This window comes from Dipodomys merriami, unplaced genomic scaffold (assembly GCF_024711535.1).
Source record: "Dipodomys merriami isolate MVZ:Mamm:240054 unplaced genomic scaffold, mDipMer1.0.p SCAF_186, whole genome shotgun sequence".
Taxonomy (NCBI): domain Eukaryota; kingdom Metazoa; phylum Chordata; class Mammalia; order Rodentia; family Heteromyidae; genus Dipodomys; species Dipodomys merriami.
The window spans coordinates 380,586-403,098 of record NW_027203226.1 but is presented as its reverse complement, the minus strand read 5'-3'; the positions used below and the strand labels follow the sequence as shown (position 1 = coordinate 403,098).

General features: G+C 36.2%; 1 pseudogene; it reads left to right on the top strand.

Annotated features, from left to right (window-relative positions):
* The first annotated feature begins 21,746 nt into the window (after positions 1 to 21,746).
* On the top strand, positions 21,747 to 21,843 carry LOC138830224 (U6 spliceosomal RNA; annotated as a pseudogene).
* The last annotated feature ends 670 nt before the right edge of the window (positions 21,844 to 22,513 follow it).

The following is a 22,513-nucleotide window of genomic DNA, read 5'->3' as shown; positions in this document are numbered from 1 at the left end:
CATTTTTCGTTCTTTTTTGATTTCTTTCTCTTTTTTTTCTTTTTTAATTATCTTTTTGTTTTTTGTTTAGCTCTACTGAATTTCTGATCTTTTTTTCTTCCTTTCTTATCCTTTCACCTTTTCCTCTCTTTCGTTCTTCTTTATGTGACTTAATTCTTGTCCTGCACATCCTCAGATAAACCTGTAGTTGACTATTAGACCCTATCCTCCATTGGGTACACACTTAATCAACAAATTTATTACTCAATTCAATACCTCTGAGACGTAAATTCCTTAATAGCAGTAATACTTCTTTATACCTATATAATATTTTAAGCATTTTATTTTTAAGTTTTCACATCTCCTTTATATCCCTCCCCTTCTCTCATTATATTCACATTCTCTAAATAGATTCTTGTCGAATTCCTGCATAATATTATTAATTTTTATTTTTCTATTTTTTCTGGTCTCTTTTCTTTTCCATTTCCCTTTCTTCATTTTTTCTCTCTCTTTCTAATTTCATCCTACCCAACCTATTTCCTGCTTTGAGATTAGTACTTAGTTAACACTCCCTGTGACTTCCCACATCAATCTATTCCTATTTTTTACCCACATCGCTCCCTAACCCTAATAATTTCTGGTTTTCCAAATTCTTCTTTGCGGTTCGTAGCCCATTAACATATAGTTGTTTGATATTGAATAGATGTATCTGTTAAACTAGATTGTATCTGTAGACTATTGACTGTGCAAATTCAGACTTTGGTTGATGCTTGCCTTAAGACAGTGTTCTAGCACAAAACTGTTGCTATTTTCATCTCAAATGGTCAGATAAAGCCTGAAAAACACAAGAAAAAAGGCAAGTCCGGGTATCTCAATTGCCAATCTTGATAATCAGGGGACAGAACAGATAATGAATAATCGAGAGGAGAGTTCCCAAATAGCTCTACAAACACTGTTGGCAAACATGATAAATGAAAAGATTGAAAACTTACAAAGGACTCTGTATGAGCATGATAAGGAAAGAGAGGAGGCAATCCAAAAGTTTATACAGGAATATCATAAGTATGAGGAAGCTACTCAAAAACTGATACAGGATTTGCGTGAGCAGCTTGAGAATACTCAAAGAGAAAGGGAGGAATGGTGTGAGCAGGCTGAGAACACTCAAAGAGAACTACAGGAATCCCATGAACGGGAGGAAGCTAATCAAAGAGACATACAGGAATTGAGAGAGCAGGAAAAGAATACAAAAAGATCACTAAAGGCATTCATGGAATCCATTAACAAAGAGCTGAAGGAAGACAGGGAGACCACAAAGGGAATGCTGAATGGAAACCAACAGCAGGAATAGGAGTCCAAGGAAACCATAACCAATCAACTAAGTGATTTGAGAATAAACACTGAACACCAAATTAAGGAAGTAAAGAAGTTCATACGAGATCTAAAACAAAGCTATAACAAAGAATTTGAAGCCATCAAAACTGACCAATTAGAAGGAAAAGAGATAAAAAACAAAGTAGAAAGACTTGATAGCAGGTTACACCATGCAGAAGACCGAATCTCAGGGATTGAAGACAGCCTAGATATTATAGAGAAAGAACATACAACCATCCAAGACAAGTGCAAGAAATATGATAAATCTATCCAACACTTGGAAGACAGCATCAGAAGACCTAATCTAAGGATAATGGGTGTAGAAGAGCACCTAGAAACAGAAGTTAATGGTCTAGGAAATTTGTTTAACAGGATCCTAGCAGAAAACTTCCCAACCATGCAAAAAGATAGGCCTATTCATATACAAGAAGCTTTTAGAACCCCAAATAGACCAGACCAGTATAGGACAACCCATGGTCACATTATAATCTTCACAGAATCAACTCAGACCAAGGCAAGGATCCTTAAAGCTGTCAAGGAGAAAAGATTAATCACCAATAAAGGGAAATCAATTAGAATCACCTCAGATTTCTCAGCAGAGACAATCAAAGGAAGAAGAGCCTGGAATGATGTATGCCATGCCCTAAAAACAAACAACTATCAACCAAGAATACTGTACCCAGGTAAACTCTCCTTCATAACTGAAGGTCAAATAAAAACCTTCCATAGCAAAGAAAAATTGAAACAATACATCTCCAGCAAACCAGCCCTACGAAAGATTCTTAATGATGTCCTACACATAGAAAACCAACAACACCACAATAAAGGCCAAGAAACTGCACCCAAACTGAGAATCCAAGAACCATAGGAAGAACCTAGTTTTCGCAACCCCCAAGAAGGTGGATACCAGGGAAATAACTCCCACATACCTCTCAGTCTTATCTATTAACGTTAACAGACTGAATTCTCCAATTAAGCGACATAGACTGTCTAGTTGGTTTAAAAAACAAGATCCTTCAATCTGCTGCTATCAGGAGTCACATCTTGCCCATAAAAACAAACACATTTTCAATGTTAAAGGCTGGAGCAAAATCTACCAAGCAAACGGCCCCCATGAACAGGTGGGAGTTGCAATCCTAATATCAGATAAAATAGACTTCAAATTAAAATTCGTGAGAAGAGATAAAGAAGGTCGCTACATACTAATTAACGATCTCTCCTTCAGGACGATATTACAATTCTAAATATCTATTCGCCAAAAAATGGAGAACCCAAATTTATCCAAGAAACACAACTTTCTCTCAAATACCACATAGATCCAAAGACATTAATTGTTGGGGATTTTGACACACCACTCTCCCCACTAGATACATGAACTCGGAAAAACTCAACAGAGAAACCGCAGATCTAAACAGCTGCATAGATCAACTAGATTTAACAGACATCTACCGAACATTTCACCCAGCAGCATCAGAATACACGTTTTTCTCAGCAGCACATGGAACATTTTCTAAAAATAGACCACATTTTAGGCCACAAAGCAAACTTGTCTAAACTCAGAAACATTGAAGTTATACCTTGCATTCTCCCAATCCAATAGACGGAAAGAAATAATTAAAATTAAATCAGAATTAAATGAATTAGAATCCAAAAAATTATACAAAGAATCAACAAAACAAAGAGTTGGTTCATCGAGAAAATTAACAAAATTGACAGACCCCTAGCAAATCTTATCAGAAAAAGAAGAAAACACATCCAAATAAATAAACTCAGAGATGAGAATGGAAACATCACCATGGAAACAACCAGGATTCAGAACACTATAAGGGAATACTTCTCAAAACTTTATGCTCATAAATTTGAGAACTTGAGAAAAATGGACCTTTTCCTAGAAAATATTGACATGCCAAAACTAAACCAAGATGAGTTAAACCAGCTTAACAGGCCCATATCAAGCATTGAAATAGAAAAGTCCAGGACCAGATGGTTTTACAGCGGAATTTTACAAGGCCTTCAAATCAGAGCTCACACAAATACTCCTCAAACTCTTCAATGAAATTGAAAGAGAAAGTTCACTGCCGAACACATTCTATGAAGCCATCATAACCCTCATCCCAAAACCAGGCAGGGACTCATCAAAGAAAGAGAACTATAGACCCATTTCATTGATGAACACTGATGCAAATCTTCTTAACAAAATTTTGGCCAATCGACTTCAACAATTTATCCAAAAACTCATACACCATGATCAAACAGGATTCGTTTCTGTGATGCAAAGCTGGTCCAATATATGCGAATCAATTAATATGATTCATCACATCAAGGCGAGCAAGAATAAGAACCACATGGTTATCTCAATAGATGCAGAAAAAGCATTCGACAAGATCCAACACCCCTTTATGATGAAGGTTTTGGAAAAATTAGGAATCCATGGAATATTTCTCAATACAATAAAGGCTGTATATGACAAACATACAGCCAGTATTATGGTAATGGTGAAAAACTAAAGCCATTTCCTCTTAACTCAGGAACAAGACAAGGATGTCCACTCTCTCCACTTCTCTTGAATCTAGTATTAGAATGCCTTGGTACAGCAATAAGACAAGCTGAAAACATAAACTGGATCCAAATAAAGAAAGAAGAAATAAAACTCTCCCTCTTTGCAGATGACATGATCTTGTATTTAAAGAATCCCATGGACTCCATTCCCAAATTACTCAAGCTGATTGAAAACTTTTTCAAAGTAGTAGGGTACAAAATTAACCCTCAAAAATCAATGGCATTTCTGTATGCCAACAATGAGGAAAGTGTGGTTGAAATTAGGAAAGTAACTCCATTTGTAATAGTCCCTCAAAAAATAAAATACCTAGGAATTAACTTAACCAAAAAGTGAAGGACCTCTATGATGAAAACTTTAAAATCTTGAAAAAGGAAATCAAAACAGAACTTAGAAAATGGCAAAACCTCCCATGCTCCTGGATTGGAAAGATTAACATCGTGAAAATGGCAAAACTTCCCAAAGCTATCTACAAATTCAACGTGAAACCTATCAAAATTCCACCCTCATTATTCAAGGAAATAGAAGAGGCAATCCACAAATTCATATGGAACAATAAAAGACCCCGAATATCAAAAAGGCTACTCAACGGAAAGAACACCGCTGGAGGAATATCAATACCAAATTTCAAACTCTACTATAAAGCCATCATAATCAAAACAGCTTTGTACTTTCATAAGAACAGACCGCAGGACCAATGGAATAGATTGAAAACCCAGAAATGAACCTACAGACCTATAGCCAACTAATCTTAGATAAGGGAGCTAAAACAATAGAATGGAAGAAAGACAGCCTCTTCAGTAAATGGTGTTGGCAAAATTGCTTAACTACTTGTAGAATACTAAAACTAGATCCTTATATATCACCCTGCACCAGAATTAACTCCAAAAGGATCAAAGACCTCGGAGTCAAAGCAGACACTCTGAAAACTTTACAGGATGGAATAGCAGAAACCCTAAGCCTCGTTGGCTGAAGACGAAATTTTCTAAATAGAGACCTAGAAACACAACAAATCAAAGAAAGGTTGCACAAATGGGATTGCATGAAGATGCAGAGCTTCTGCATGGCAAAGGACATAGCTAGCAATATCAATAAAAAGCCCACGGATTGGGAGAAGATCTTCACTAGTCATACAACAGACAAGGGTCTCATATTTAAAATATACTTGGAGCTCAAAAAATTAAATTCACCAACAACAAATCCTCAAAGAAACAAGTGCCCGATAAATAAGTGGGCTAACGACTTGAAGAGAAACTTCTGTGAAGAAGAAAGAAGGATATCCAACAGACGCATGAAGAATTGCTCAACATCGCTAGCCATAAAAGAAATGCAAATCCAAACAACATTGAGGTACCACCTCACCCTAGCTAGAATGTCTATAATCAAGAACTCTAACAACAACAGATGCTGGAGGTGATGTGGACAGAAGGGAACCTTCCTTCATTGTTGGTGGGAGTGTAAACTTGTTCAACCACTTTGGAAAGCAGTATGGAGTTTCCTCAAAAGATTGCACATAGAGCTCCCATATGACCCAGCAATCCCACTTTTGGGCACTTACCCAAATGTTTTCAAACAAGACCACATTAAGCTACCAGCACAACTATATTTATTGCAGCATTATTTACCATAGCTAAGATCTGGAACCAACCCTGATGCCCCTCAGCATATAAATGGATCAAGAAAATGTGGTATATATACACAATGGAATTCTATGCCTCCATCAGAAAAAATGACATTTCACCATTTGTTAGGAAATGGAAAGGCTTGGAAAAAATAATATTAAATGAAGTAAGCCAAGCCTAAATAAACAAGGGTCCATGGTTTCCCTTATTGGCAATATCTAGTATATGTATGAGTCAAGAAGAAAGGTCAGATAATGTGATGTTAGGAAAATGAACCCTTAGATAAGTATTTCAATGTTTTTTTTTCTTTCATGCATTTGTTTCTAACTCATTTATAAGAATATTTCCTGGTAGCTTTGTATGTCCCTCCCCCACAGTACAACCCCTGCTTTCATTATTTTTGATGTCGGTATAATTTGTGGAGGAGATGGGGAAAAACACGTCGGTTAAGGATACAGGTGGACCCGATGCAACTATGAGAAATACAAGTTGTCATGTCAAAAACGAACTTTACAACTTTTGTGCGGGGGAGGGGGGGCGGATTGGGTGGGGTGTGGGGAGAGGCTGGGAAGGGATGTGAGGGTAAACTAAGGAGGAGGCTGCAATGCTTGATACGAAATGTACTCAATATCTTGCCCATGTATTTGTAACCCCTCTGTACAATATGTTCACAAAAAATAAAAATTAAAATTAATTTTTAAAAATGTCATATGTGAAATTTAATGAGGTCAACAAGAGATTATGTGGACAAAAAGGCCTGAGAATTATAATTGCAGCATATCACAAAAGTTATGACAGGATATGTTTGTGATGTCACGGGGTGTTATGTGATATTGTGATATGTGGTTATTATGATATTACAGTGGCAATGTGATGTAAAAAGGGATTGTAATGTCACAATGGTTATGAGTTCATAATTTCTTTATGATATCAACCTACAGGCCGCATTTTAAATAGAATGAAATCACAGAAAAGGCATTCATAATGTGTCTATGGTGTCACAAGGACAATGTGAAGATCTAAATCTATCATATCATTTTAGTTTTGTGATTTCTCAATAAGCAGATGTTGTCAAAATGACAAAGTGATGTCACAATTGTGATGAACTCACAAACTGTTTTTGATGTTAAAGTGTCTTGTCTGATTCTCAATTGTCAATATTTCACAGTGGGGATTTGAGTACACAAAGGGAATGTGATGTCACAAAGCTATGTACTTTATCAAAGGATATAAGAGGTCATAATAGATTTGAGATGACACAATGTGATCCTGGTGTCAAACCAGGAATGTGATGTTACAATGGGTTTGTGATGTCAATCTGGTGATGAGATCATAATGGATTATTTATGCCACGACTTTTAATATTACAATTATTTGTCCAATTTCAATTGCTACTAGACCACCATGAGGACACGGTAAAAACCAGCAGTGCCCTTATAATCCACGGGAACAGACAGTCATCATGGCCTCTTGGTCTCGACCACTGGAGAGGGTGGCTGCATGCCACTGGAGGGGGCAGGACATGCTGCTAAAGGAGATAGGATGTCAAGCCCCACATGGTGAGCTACCAAGAAGTCATGGGCATGAACATTTGGGAAGTGATGATTGAAAACTGTTATGCAGAAAACATCGCAGTGGGGGAAGGGCCCAGCCTATATATAGGCTGCAGGTTCAGAGCAAAAGAAGGGGAGAGAAAAAGGGGAAAGGCATGGAAGGAAAGAAGTGATGAGCCTGTAGGAAGGTAAAGACCTGGGAGGAGAGGAAATTGAGGGAGAGCAGGAGGTGAAGGATGGCAGCTGGCCACCTGGATATGGCAGGGCAGGACTGTCAAGAGTAGAGCAGCCTGAAGAGAAGAAGGGCATGGTGGATGGAAAAAATTTAAAGACCTGAAATGTAGGACAAGTCTGGAGAGAAGGAGGATGAAAAGCACGGAAAAAGCCTTGTCCTTTGAAGTGTGGAGTTTTGGAGATCATTATTTTGGGGGATGGTTGTTTGCAGACCAGTTAACAAATAGCTGGGCTTCTGTTTGGAGTTCTGAGGGTTCATGGTTGAGGCTGAATTTAGCTCTGGGCATCCAGCCCAGGTCAAGGTAGTCGCTTGTTACAAAATTTATGAGGACAAGGCAGGTTTGTGATATTACATTGCATTAATGATATCACAATGTCAATATGAGGTCACAAAGGGATTGTATTGTCACAATGGTGATGTGGTCGCAATGGGTTTCTGAAATCAAACTATATGCCACATTTGAGATGAAATGAAATCACAGAATAGGCAAGCACATTGTCTCTATGACCTCACAATGAAAATGTGATGTCATAAGGCTATGATGTCATTGTCATTTTGGCATGTCACAATGGGCTGATGTTATCCTAACAACATTGTGATCTCACTCTGGAGATGATGTCACAAAGCATTTGTAATGGTAAAACGGCCTGTCTGATATCAGTTGTCCTTTGCTCACAATGAGGATATAATTACCCAAGGGACTGTGATGTCACAAACCCTATGTGCTTTTTCATAGGTGCTAAGAGGTCACAACAGGTTTGGTATATCACAAGGTGATTGTGATATCACTGTGGAAATATGATGTCACAATGGGTTTGTGATGTCACAGTGGAGATAAGGTCACACTTTGATAGTGACGTCACTATGAATTTGTAATATCACCATTACATGGTGATATAACTAGATCACAGTGAAGATAGTTGTTCACATAAGGAGCTAGAAGTCAGAAAGGCCATGAATTTTGTAAAATATTATGAGTACATAATAGATTGGTGGAAATGTGATGGGACAGAGATATCCCATTGGCAATATAAAGTTACAATTACATGAGATAGTATTGTTTTGAAGTCACAAATAGTTGGTAATGCCATATAGGTGATGAGGTCATATAGATTTGTGATTTCACAATGGGATGGTGATGTCACAATCTCATGCTAGGTCTCTAATTGACAATGAATATATAAGTTCACAAGGGATAATGATGTATCTAAAGGCATATGTTGGCACAAGTGTAATGAGTCTTGACAGGTTTGTGATGTCACAATGTGACTCAATGTTCATGACATCTGGCAATGTGTTGTTGCAGTAGTTGTGATGTCACACTGGATTTCTAATATCACATGTCATACCTGATGTATTATGAATTAAACAATTATTAGCTCAGGGAGGCCAGAGATCACACTGGCAGCATGTCAAAACATTTATGAGGATAGGACAGTTTTGTGGTGTCACAGTGGGTTAGTGATATCATAATGGCAATGTAGTGTCATCAAGGTATTGTGATGTCATAATGGTTAGGTTGTCACAATCTATTTCTGATATCAACCCACCTGCCACATTTGAAATAGAATGAAATCACAGAATAGGCATTCCAATGTATCTGTGACATCACAATGAGTATGTGATGTCATAATGATATGAAGTCATTGTTGTTTTATGATGTCACAATGGTCTGATGGTGTCATAATGACAATGTAATGTTACACTGGTGATGATGTCACAAAAGTTTTGCGATGTTAAAATGGCATGTCTGATCTCAGCTCAAAATGAGGATATGGGTACACAAAGGGCCTGTGATGGCACAAAGGCCATGCTTTCAAAGCTTCTGAGGTCATAATAGGTTTGGAATGTCACAATATGATCATGGTGGCACAATGGCAATGTGATATCACAATGAGTTTGTGATGTCTCCGTTGTGATGAGGTCACAATGCATTAGTGATATCTCATCAGGTTTTAATATAATAATGACATATACAACTTCAATTTCTTCTAATTCATTATTAGGATACTGTAATAACCAGTGTTGCCAGAATTATCTGTGGGAGCCTATAATCATTGTAAATTCTTGGCCTGGCCCACAGGAGAATGTGGGGAATGCCGCCAAAGGTGGAGTTGTTAGACCTCACATGCTGAGCTGTCAAGAAGTGATTGAGCATTGGGAAGATTGGGAAGAAACGATTAAAAATTGTTAAGCAGAAGACCCGTTAGAGTGAGGAGGGGTACAACCTATATATAGTTTGCATTTTCAGAGCATTGGAAGTAGGGATAAAAATGGGAGCTACCTGTATGTAAGAAAGTGATGAGACAACAGGAAGGAAAAACCTGAGAAGAGAGGAAGATGAAGGAGAGCAGAAGTTTGGCAAGTGGTCACTGGGTCAGAGTAGAGCAGGCCTGTGGAGATTGGAGAGACCTGAAGAGAATAAGGAAATGGTGGAAGGGAAAAAGGGAACGACCAGGAAGGAAGGACAGGTCTGTAGTGAAGGAGGGAGGAATGAAAAAGTAAAAAGCCTTGCCCATTGAGGTTTGGAGATTCGGAGATCATAATTTTTTGGCCAGTGGTTTGCAGACCAATTAAGAAAGGGTGGGGCTGCCCATTGGAGGTCTCAGGTTTGGTGGTCAAGGCTGCTTTTGGACCTAGCTATCCAGGCCAGCATAAGGTAATCTCAGTCCTCTTGCTATTGTAAATTGTTTTATTATATTAAATGTGACTACATTGTTTGTCTCCTTGTCTTAGAGGTCATAAGTACATGAGTTCACAGAAAGAGCTTGAAGTCTCAAAGGCCACGAATTTTCTAAGATGTGATGTGGCCATATAGGTTTGTAAAAACACAATGGGACAGTGATATCACAACGGCAATACCACAATATCATGTCAAAATAATGCTTTGATACTAGAATTATTTCTTGATGCCATTCTTGTGATGAGGTCACAATAAGTTTGTGATGTCACAATGGGTTCATAATGTCAGATGGCATATAATGGTCCTTAATTGGAAATGAATATATGAGTTCAAAAAGGGACTGTAATGTCTCCAAAGGCATGTGTTGTCACAAATGTGATGCCATTCTCACAGGTTTGTAATGTCACAATGTGACACAATGGTCATGATGTCTGGCAGTATGATGTCATAGGGGATTTCTGATATCACATGTCATATCAGAAATATGATATTGAAAACAGATTATGAGCTCACAAAGGTTCTAACATATGACAATGTCACAAAACTTATAAGGACAGGACTGGTTTGTGATGGCACAGCAGGTTAATGATGTCACAATGGCAATGTGATGTCACAAAGGATTGTGATATCACAATGGTTATATGGTCAAATGGGTTTCTGAAATAGAATGAATCCACAGAGTAAGCCTTCATACTGTTATGTCTATGACATAACGATGTCACTGTGATTTATCATGCTATGATGCCATTGTCATTTGGTGATGTCACAATGAGCTGATGGTGTCATAATGACAATTTGATGTCACTGCTGATTTATGATGTTACAATGGTTATGAGGTCACATTATGTTTCTGATATCAACACACATGTAAAATTTTAAATAGAATGACAAAGCCTGGCACGGGTGGCTCATGCCTGTAATCCCAGCTACTCAGGAGGCTGAGATCTGAGGATTGCAGTTCAAAGTCACCTCAGGCTGGAAAGTCCATGAGCCTCTTATCTCCAATAAAAACCACTAGAAAACCAGAAGTGGTGCTGTGGCTCTAGTGATAGTGTGCTCTCCTAGAGCTGTAGAGTAGGGAAAGCACCCAAGCCCACAGTTCAAGTCCCATGAACAACTACAACAAAAAGAATAAAAACAGGCATTCACAATCTGTTTATAACATCACAATGACAATGTGATCTGATAATACTATCTTGTCATTGTTTTCTGATGTCAAAAGTAGTTGATGCTATTATAATGAGAATGTTATGTCACACTGGTGCTGTCACAAAGTGTTCATGATGTTAAAATGGCATGTCTGATATCAATTGTCAGTTCATAATGAGGGTATAGTTACACAAAGGGACTGTGATGTCACAAAGGCCATGTGTTTTTCAAAGGTGCTAAGAGGACCTAATATGTTTGGGATTTTACAATGTGATAGTGATGTCAAATATCTATGAAAGCTAACAATGGGTTTGTGATGTCACACTGGTGATGAAATCAAAGTTTTGTGAAGTCACATCTCAAAATCACATGCCCAATTTGAGTTGCTACTATTTCACAATGAGGATAAGAGTTCACAGAAGAAGACAAATATAAAAGGCCCTGAATTTTCTAAAATGCTATGAAGACATACTAGGTTATTGAAAACACAATGGAACAGTGATATCACTATGGCAAGCTGATGTTGCAATATGATGACTTAAAAATGTTTTGATACCACAATTGGTGATGCCACACTAGTAATGAGTTCATAAGAGGTGATGTCACAATGGGTTGGCGACATCAAAATGACACATGTGATCTCAATTGTCAACTCACAATGAGTATATGTGCTCCCAAAGGGACTGTGATGTCTCCAAAGGCATGTGTTTTCTCAAAAGTGATGAAGTCCTAATGTGCGTGTTATCAGAATGTGACATATGCTCATATTATCTATCAGTGTGAGGTCACCATGATCTAAATGTCACACTGGATTCGGGTATCACATTTCATACCTGGATTGGGTATGAGAGGATTGGAATTTCACAGTGGATTAGTGATATTACTATGGAAATGTAGGGTCACAAAGGGATTGTGCTACCACAATGGCTAATAGATCTCAATGTGTTTCTACTCTAATAGGTTTGTGCTGTCACAATTGGTTGGAAATGTCACAATGGCATGTCGATTCTCAAATATCATTAATTCACAATGAGGATATGAGTTCACAAAGGGACTGTGTAGTCACCAAAGTCATGTGTTGGCACAAATGTGATGAAATCCTAACAGATTTGTGAGTTCACAATGTGACACCATTGTCTGGATGTCTATTAATGGGATGTCACAATATTCATAATATCAGAGTCAATTTCTGATATCATATGTCATGCCTGAATTATTATGAGTTGGAAAACAGAATATAAGCTTACTAAAGGCCTAAATATCCTAAGGGCAGCATATCACACAAGTTATGACTAAAAGCTCATGGTCTTTGGATCTTAAGATTCTTTCTTTGAAATTGTATCCTCATTGTGAACTAGTAGAAATTGAAATTGGACATGTCTTTGTAATAATACAAACTCATAGTGACATGACAAACTCATTGTGATCTCATCACCACTGTGACATCACAAACTCATTGTGACATCACATTATTGTTGTGCCTTCACAATCACTTTGTGACATCACAAAGCAGTTGTGAAGTCTTAGCACATTTAAAAAAAACACATGACTTCTGTGGCCTCACAGATCCTTTGTGTACACATATTCTCATAGTGAAAATTTTGATCACACATAGCATTGTATCATCACAAATACTTTGTGCAATAATTACAGCTGTGAAATCACATTGTCATCATGACACCATCATCTCATTGTGATAACACCAAACCCCAATGACACTATACCATTTTTTTTCTTTTTTTTCTTCTGTACATTTTTATTGTAAATATATTGTACAGAGGGATTAGAGTTACATGAGTAAGGTAATGAGTACATATCTTATCAAACATTGCTGCCTTGTCATCACATTGTCACTTTGATATCATAGACCCATTGTGAATGCCATTCTTTGATTTCAATCTATTTCAAATGTGCCATGTGGGTTGATATCAGGAAACCATTGTGAACTCATTACCTTTGTGACATCAAAATCTCTTTGTCATACCACATTACCTTTGTTATATCACTAACCCACTGTGACATCAAATACTTGTCCTGTCCTCACAACATTTGTGACATGTCATTGTGATATTTTAGGCCCTTTGTGAGTTGAAAATCTGTGTTTGACTTCATATTTCAGATATGATATTAGATATCTAAAATCCAGTGTAACATCATGATATTACACCACTGGACATCATAACAATTGTGTCACTTTGTGACATCTCAGAACTGTTAGTTCTTTACCTTTTTGACTAAATGTACTTTGGGGACATCAGAATTCCTTCGCAAACCCATATACTCATGGTGTATGACAACTGAGGTCCCACATGCCATTTTGACATCACCAACTCCTTGGGACATCTCAAATCTATTGCGACCTCCTCATCAGTATGGTGTCACCAATTGTGACATCAAAACATTATTATAACATGATGTTGAGATATCACATTGTCATTGTGAAATCAGTGTCCCATTGGGTTTTCACATAGTATGACCTCATACTATGAAGCTTCTTCTATCACCTGGTATCCTCATATTGAATTAAGAGTAATTGAAATTGGATATATTATTCTGATATTATAAACTGTGACATCACAAAACCATTGTGACCTCATCAAAAACCCAATGGGAAATCTCATTTCCATTGTGATATTATGAATCACAGTGTGCCTTCCAAAGCTATTATGACCTCTTCCCACCTTTGAAAACACACATGGCCTCTATGATATCACAGAACATTTTTTGTATCCATATCCTCATGGGGAACTAATGACAACTGACATCAGACATACCATTAAAATACAAAAAAATTCTCTCTGACATCATCATAATTGTGACATCATGTTGCCATTATGACAACATCAGCTCGTTTTGACATGTAAAACTACAATGACGTCATAGCACTGTAACATTATATTGTCATTCTGATATCATAGACACGTTGTGTTTGTCCTTTATATTATTTGATTCTATATCTAATGTGGCATGTTGGTTGATATCAGAAACCCATTTTGAGTTCATCACCATTGTGATATCATGGTGCCTTAGTAGCATCACATTGTCATTGTGATGTCACATTGCCAAATTGATGTCACAAAGGGATATTAATGTCACAAAGGTTATGACATCACAATGAGTTTCTGATATCCACCCACATGCCACATTTCAAATACAATGAAATCACAGATTAGGCATTCATAATGTGACTATGATGTCACAATGACATAATGGCAAATGCTGTAATGTCATTGTCATTTTGTGATGTTACCATAAGCTAAAGATATCATAACAACAATGTGATATCATACTGGTTATGACGTCACACAGGGTTTATAATGTTACAATGGTTATGAGGTCACAATATGTTTCTGATATCAACTGATATGCCACATTTAAAATAGAATGAAATCATAGGATATACATTTACAATGTGTCTATGACAGCAAAATGGCAATGCAATGTCATAATGCCATGATGTCAGTGTAGATCGGTGATATCACCATGAACTGAAGGTGTCATAACGACAGTCAGATGTCACATTGGTGATGATGTCACAAAGGGTTTGTGATGTCACAGTGGCAAGTCAGATCTTAATTGCCATGAGTTTATAGTGTGGATATGAGAATGAAATCACAATGACATACGCAAATGAACTGTGATGACACAAAGGCCATTTTTTTTTCAAAAGTGCTAAAGTTCCTAACAGGTTTCAGTTGTCAAAATGTTGATAGAAAAATGCTCTCAGCAGTCCTCCTTGATACTTACAAGGCTGTGATAGGAGGATGATGGTCAAAGTCACCCTAGGCAGGAAAGTCCTTGAGACTCCTGTCCAAATTGTGCCAATAAAACCAGAAGTAAAGCCATGTAGCTCCATTGGTAGAGGGCTAGCCTTGATCAAAAGCAGCTCACAGACTGTGCCCAGATCCTGAGTTCAAGGTCTAGGACTCAGAACAAACAGACATACACAACAATCTTTGCAGCCATCCGGCTAAAGCAGGTAACCTTCTTGTCCCTAAGTGGATTGAACTGAGTTCCCTGGGAAAGGGGCTGTCATCATCTTGACTCCACCCATTCTGATTGCATCACAGGATTCCAGCCACACCCCCATTCTTTCATGGATCTTTCTGACCAATGGGATAAAAGAATGGTGGCCATGCCCACATTCCATACTACCCAGTAGCATTGGGATTCTGTTTGTTGGTTGACACCACTACCAGCAGTTGAGGTAGAGGTAGCTGAGTGATGAGCAGGAGACTCGAGGACTAAGAGGAGAGGCCTTGCTCAGGCCCACCATGTGCCCGCCTGCGCTTGGGCCCCCTCCTCCCCTTCCCCATGGCACAGCATTTAGGATGACTTCATGGCATAAATCTTGGGATTGATTATCATAGAAATAACAGCTTACTCTGATCATAAAAAATGCGTACTCTTGACAAATTATTACAGATGCTTCATAGTTTTATCCTCTACCAGAATGTGGCTATTTTTCTATTGACTTCTCAATCTGTACACTCCATTGGAAACTGCATCTATTGAAGAATTTTATAGCATGCAAAAAAGTACTGTTTTGAATCTCTAATGGATGGAATGTTGAGAATTTAAAAATGAGTAATTATGAGTAGTTATTTGTAGATGAATTTTGAAGAAAATATACACTCTGTCCTCTTAACAAATTATTTAATTTTTAAAGTTATGGGTTTCCATAGCATTAAAGTGTTTTTCTGTTTTAGAATGAGAAAGTAATAAATTTATTCTTTTTCAAAAAATTCGGCCAGTATATTATGAAAATATTTTCTAGTTGGATAACAATCACGTTGATGACCCTCTGATAAAAAAGAGGTAATCAATTTGAACTAGATGTCAAATAGAACTGATTTTTAAAATATTGCTACATAAAGAATAATATTTACTGTGCCAATACAGTTAAATTACATTTTACGCAGCTTATTTTTTCAATATTATTATCAAATTGATGTATAGTGAGGTTACAGTAATTGTAAGGTAGTGAATAAAAAACATTTCAAACTTGTTACCCCTCCTTCATTTTTCTCACAGTTTTCCTTCACCCCTTCACCCCTCACAAGTTATAAGGTACATTTCCAACATATTGTCTTGTGAGTGTTGCTATTGCATTGGTTTTCCCTTTGTCTTTTGTCTCACCATTTTGCTTTTCCTCTTCCCTTCCCTATTTAAGGTAAATGCATACACAATACAAAATCAAATACAGCAGGAATGAACTTTGGGGGAAAAACCCAAAGTAAACAAGTCACATAGTTCATCAAAAACAACAACCACAAATGAAAAAATCTGGTTCCATATCTTGGAATTCATTTTGCTTAGCATCAGCTTATATGGTTATATATACGCAGTACAAAGCTACTGGAAACTAATAGTTGCATGGACACTATATCATGAAAAGAGCATGTTAACTTTTGGATGGTAAAGGTGGAATTAGGATTGGTGAATTCGCGGTTCTGGTAAAGGAATTTCAAGAGTTTTAAAGTTATGACAGGTAAATTTGAATTGTTCAAAATTTTTAACAACTTAGCCTATTAAGAAAATTTAAAATTTCCTGGGAGAATAGGCTTTCATGCAAAGAAATCCATGGAGACTTAGTAGAGAGGAAGCAATGTGGGTGAAAATGGCTCTTTTTCACACTAAACAAACCTCAGAAACGTTGCTGTAAATCCGGTTGGTTCCGTTGGAATTATCCTTACCCAGGAAATATATTCTCACTGTGTGAAACAAGGTTGTATTGTAATTTAAATTCAGTTCTTAAAAAATAAGACATCAAAATTTGTGAAATTACCTTTAATTACCAAACAGTAATTCTCTAAAAAAGATAATTTGAGTCAAAATATTCAGGGAGAAAGTGCCCTCCAAAATGCAAGTAGGTGTTGGGTTTACACATTTCTGTTTGTAACACTTTCCACAATGTCTTTGCATTTGAAGCAGTGAAACAAAAAAATCTGATTATATAATTCAAACCAATGATTTCACATTTCTAAGTGGCTCACAAAAAATAATATCTTTAATAACATGAGATAGAGAAGACTTCTCTTATTACATAAGCCAAAATATTTTGGGTTCAGAAAGGAATTGAGCAAATGGAAAAGATAAGAAAACATAGTTCCTAGAAGCCCTAGCTAAGCGTATTGGCTTTAGCAGTGAAGGGAGTCCAAACTTTTTATATAAATTGTATTAATATTTTTTGGAGGGTCCGGTCGTGGGGCCTGAACTCTGGGCCTGCGTCCCTCAGGTCTTCAGGTCAAGGCTAGCGCTCTACCACTTGAGCCACAGCACCACTTTCGGCTTTTTTTCTTTTTGCTTATGTGGTGCTGAGGAATGAAACCCAGGGTCTCAGGCATTCAAGGCAAGCACTCTACCAAAGAGCCAACTTCCCAGCCCTAAATTGTGTTAATATTTTTACTACCTAAAGTGATTTTACACAGCCTATTTGGCTCACTACAATGCCGAACAGATTGAATGGAGACATGAAAATACATTCCACATCCAAATGAGGCAACTTAAAGAGTTTTCAAAGACAAATCATGAAGATGTAACAGTGGTGGAGCCCATATAGTCCTTCAGCTTCACTAGACTTGAAGCCAAGATGCTGTGATTAATTGGAAATCAGGCAAGAGCTAAGAGGAGGACATAGAAGCAGGACATAGAAACAATGACCTTTTGTAACAGACACTGTCTTTCTAGGTATAGGTGATTTAACTCTACTCTCCTCCATACATCTTGGTGAACAAATGCAAGACCAAGAGAAAAATAATATACTGAAATAATTTTGCATAGAATAACTTCATTGTTCCTGATATGGTATCTAAGGAGAGTCTTACGATAGAAGATAAAAGTGCAGTATTTTTCAGTTTCCTCTAACTATCTTCTTAGCAAAATATATCTTTTAGGTTAGAATTTATTGAACCAAAAAGTGATGGAGTACTTATGTTTGTGGGCACTTTAGACACAAGAAGACTTTCAAGGTGAAAGAAAAAAGAAAAAATACAGCCAAATATTTGTGATTACAGCTTCTTGGACTGTTTTCTGGAGGCAAAGATTTATATTAGATTTCTTCTCATTGACATAGATGTTGTTTCATAGCAACCAAATGCAAGAGGGAAGTTTAATAGACTCACCTGGCCAATTAATCAGCATGAAAGAAGAAAATGGCAAATAATATTTAATGAATTACTTTGACCAATTACTTTGCCAGAAGAAAGAAGGAAAAATATAATTCAAAATCAATTGACTTAAAAGTATGAAGAAAGAGTAGTGAAGAAAGATTAGAGAATTATGTAGGATTGTTTTCTCTCCAGTGGAGTAATGTGTTCTTGATTTGTTTCTTCCATTCTATCTTCACAAGCTATCAAGTGTGTCTCATGACTGGATTATCCATTTCAGACAGAGAACTCCTAGAAGAAAGATACTATTTGCAGCAGATGTAGGTGATTTATAACCTTAGACAATCTATTTAAATCTGTTCAAAATTCTCTCCTATCCCAAACTTCTCTCTTTGGACAGCGTTGTTTGCTTTTCCCAAGACTACCCTTCATTAACCGCTTAAAATTTTGGGAGGCAATATTCATACTCTCTAGAGATTTCTGGTTGGTTGTGATTTTTTGTCTGTTTTTGTTTTTGGTTGTGTTTTTAAACTGAATTTCAAAAGGTTGTGCAAGTGGGTTACAATTAAATATATCCATTGCTCTTGGATCAGAGTCACTCCTTCCATCATTCTCAACCAAATGCTTCTCCAATATTTATTTCAGATTTACCACTTCCTTTATCATATGTGTACATTGAGTATTCCAGCTGTACTTGCCCCTTGTTCATTTTTCATTCATTCTATGTCTTTACTATAACTTCTTTCTGTTTTCAGCTTCCTGATAGTCATCCTGATAAACTGTCTATTAATACTTTGAAAGGTTTGTATACATTTCATGGACTTTCCTTTCTGCATATGCTTGAACTGATGTCAACTTATATTTCCATAATTCATTCATCTGCTGTAACAATTTGCAAGACTGGAGACGTGAAGCACCTAAACATGATTTTATTCTCATCCATTTGGAAGATTGATCTTCAGTCAAAAAGAAAGTTTAAAAATGCATAGAATGTACTCCTAGCTACCAATTTTTATAAATAGCTTTGTACAGTGATGTGATTGTTTTATTTTACATGGTATAATATTTTTTTACTACCTATAAGTTTTGGAAAAAGAAGAAAACTAAAATTTATTCCTATATAGGAATGTGATAGAAATAGAAGACAGCTTTTATGTTTGTCATATCTCTGATGAGTACCCATATGCAAGACATAAAGTCATATTTCTCCCTGTTACACAGATAGGGAAAACATAATATTACATATGATAAGACAACTATTTGTGACGTTTTAAAATGTACCTTATTAAATGATGACATTTACTTTATTAGCAAACGTTTTGGTTTGAAATTTGGCAGGCTGATCTAGTTAACACATTTCTGGAAGGCTCCTACTGAAAAACACAAATTGTGGTTGGTACTATTTCTAGACTTTAATGAATGGTTGAACGTGTTTGGCATTAGTGCTGGGTAAATAATTCAACTCTATTGTAACTTGCTCCTTACACTTGAAAAACTTGTAATGTCACTAAGTATCATCTACTTGTTAAATGTTATTTTGGCGAATGTGATTTAAAAAGTTATTTTGTAAAGGAATAACTTTCAGGCGATTAAATGTAGATTATCATTGGTTTGAGAGTGACATTTTATACCACTGAACCATGTTGTACTGAAGTCCCAGTGTTTTGCGGCACTAAGGATCTTCTCAATGTTTTTCTGAATTACATTTGAACTCTAAGTAAATTTTTCTGGGCCTTGGTAGACTAATTATGGATCTATCCTTCCAGGAACTATTTTTTGGCCCACTTATGCTGGACTAAAATCTTTCATTAATCATAGGGGAGGGGTATTAAAAATAATCTTATGACACCTTGTGAACTTGTTCACTGATATGGGCTGGCCATCTGTAAGTTGAATGTTTGAATCATAGTACATACTCTCAAATTTTGTGATCTCATCTTTCATTTTAAGTTGCCTTGCATTTCACAATTGCTTACTGCTAAATCCTGCATCTCAAGGAATTGGGGCCCTGAAATATAGGAAATGAGAAATTGAAATGGGTCTTCAATTACTCTGTTGCATGTTGCATGGGCCTATGTGAGAAGTCTTACCCTTGTTATCTGATGATACAGGTAACTGATACCTGGGATCCTAGGAATAATTGGGTCGTGCAGAAGAATAATATTTGTTAGACATCTTATCAGAAAAATTTGGGCATAATCAGTAAGAATGCTTCAGATATATGGAGAAAAACAGTTTGGGATCAGTGAATTAAAACAATAAACAGAGAAGCAGAGTAAAATCCCTTATAGATTAGAGGAAAACAAAATTGTTTTTTACAATGTGAATTCCGAAGAACAAGAACAGTTAGAATGTATCACAAGTTTATACCAAAGACACTGCATTGATACTTTTTATATTCTAATATACATTTTATACCTAATTATTTATATTCCAATTCTATTTATTGGAATAAATAAATTTTAATTTATTTGTGAGATTATCAACTAATTCTAGTAAGTTTCATTGTGTGAAATATAAAATCAGCACATATAAATATAAAATATATAACTATATATAATATAAGAAAAAGACATGTTTTGCATTTTTCTGTTGTTACAGTATCAAAGGCAACTCTGTTTTAAAGTATTATTACATTATCTCTACCTCAGTGTTTGATAGAGTTGGACCTAAAGCTTTACTATTTGTAGATTTATAGCCTGTAGGCAAGAGAAAACACTGTGATTAAAACATTACCAATTTAAGGCCTAATAATGAGAAGAAACATCTGGACTTCTCCTGCAACTATGAACTATTTGGTGATAGAAATGCAGTAGTGTAACTTCCTGCCTGGTAGGATGGTAGACAGGCCAGGATATTAAGTAATCATGAATATGATCAATTTTTTCACCTTCTTGGCTTTAGTTACTTTTGAAATGTTAGATATAATAAGCAATTATATTTTGATAAAATACCTTCTAGTCTGAACAGTTATGACTGAACTGTTCATCTCTCTATGATCCCTTGTAACTAAGATTAGTGTTGTACAAGTAAAACAATCTATGCTGTCAGGGTAAGATATTCTGATTGGTCTGTTCCTACATGGAAGAAGAATAAAGGTTCACGTAGACATTTGTGCCAGTAAGACCTCACTTGGGAAAAAGTCAACTGCAAAAGGTTAGAAGTAGCTCTTAAGTAAGGCTTACTTTGAATCCATTAGCTCCACAAAGCTAATTCAGTTGGATCACCTTTGGACCTAGCAATAAATTATTGAATGTATGATCAAATTCCAAATGAAAAAGACTTAAAATTGTCATTGACAAAAAAATTTGCAAATGTGAGCATTAAGATGAACAATATATTTTTTTCCACTATTCACAGAATTTTAGGGAAATATGATCAGTAGCATTGTCAGGAACAATATAGTTTCCTTATTTCAAGTAGGCAACCGTGGATATAAGTCTGTATAAAGATTGCCTCATTAACTACTTAAATTTAGAAGATACTACATGCTTCAGCAGCACGTATTCCCAAATCACAATACAGAGATTAACATGGCAATTGCACAAGGATGATATGAAAATTTGTGAAGTATTCCGTATTTTTCATTCTCCAGATGCAAGAAATGAAAAACAGTTATTAAAAAGTTGATTACAAAATAACAAGTGTAACAACACACGTAATTCATATAATTAAATTTACTTTGACATCAGTGTATTAAATCTTCACCTCAGAAAGGCGTTTACATACCATAAACTTTACAAACTTTTGAAATTAGACAACATTGTCATTTTATCCCAAAGAAAAATAATATTAGGACCTAGGAAAAAAAGGAATCTAAAACTTTCTATATGGAATACAATCTGAAAGGACACATTATACAAACATAGAATATTTTAAAATATTCTTTTTCAGACAAGCACCAGAAATATTTTAGTTTCTGTACTATTCATTTAAACAGGTAAGTTAAAATTATATCTGATTAAAATTTCACAAACTCTGCAGAAATCATTATACATGTATACAAAAACTCTTGAATACATTTTGACATCCAATGCACACAATTCAATTGGAAGAATTCCACGAAATTCATGAATTTTTACAGTAAGTATTGGTGTTGCCAGACGCTGGTGGCTCAAACTATAAAAAGAATTTTGAGGTATTACCAGGTGTAATAGACTCAGACAGTCCTACCACTATAAAGGTCATGATAAGGTCTCTAAAAGAGACTATTCAAGTTAATAAAGGGCAGAGGATTGCCCAAATACTTTTACTC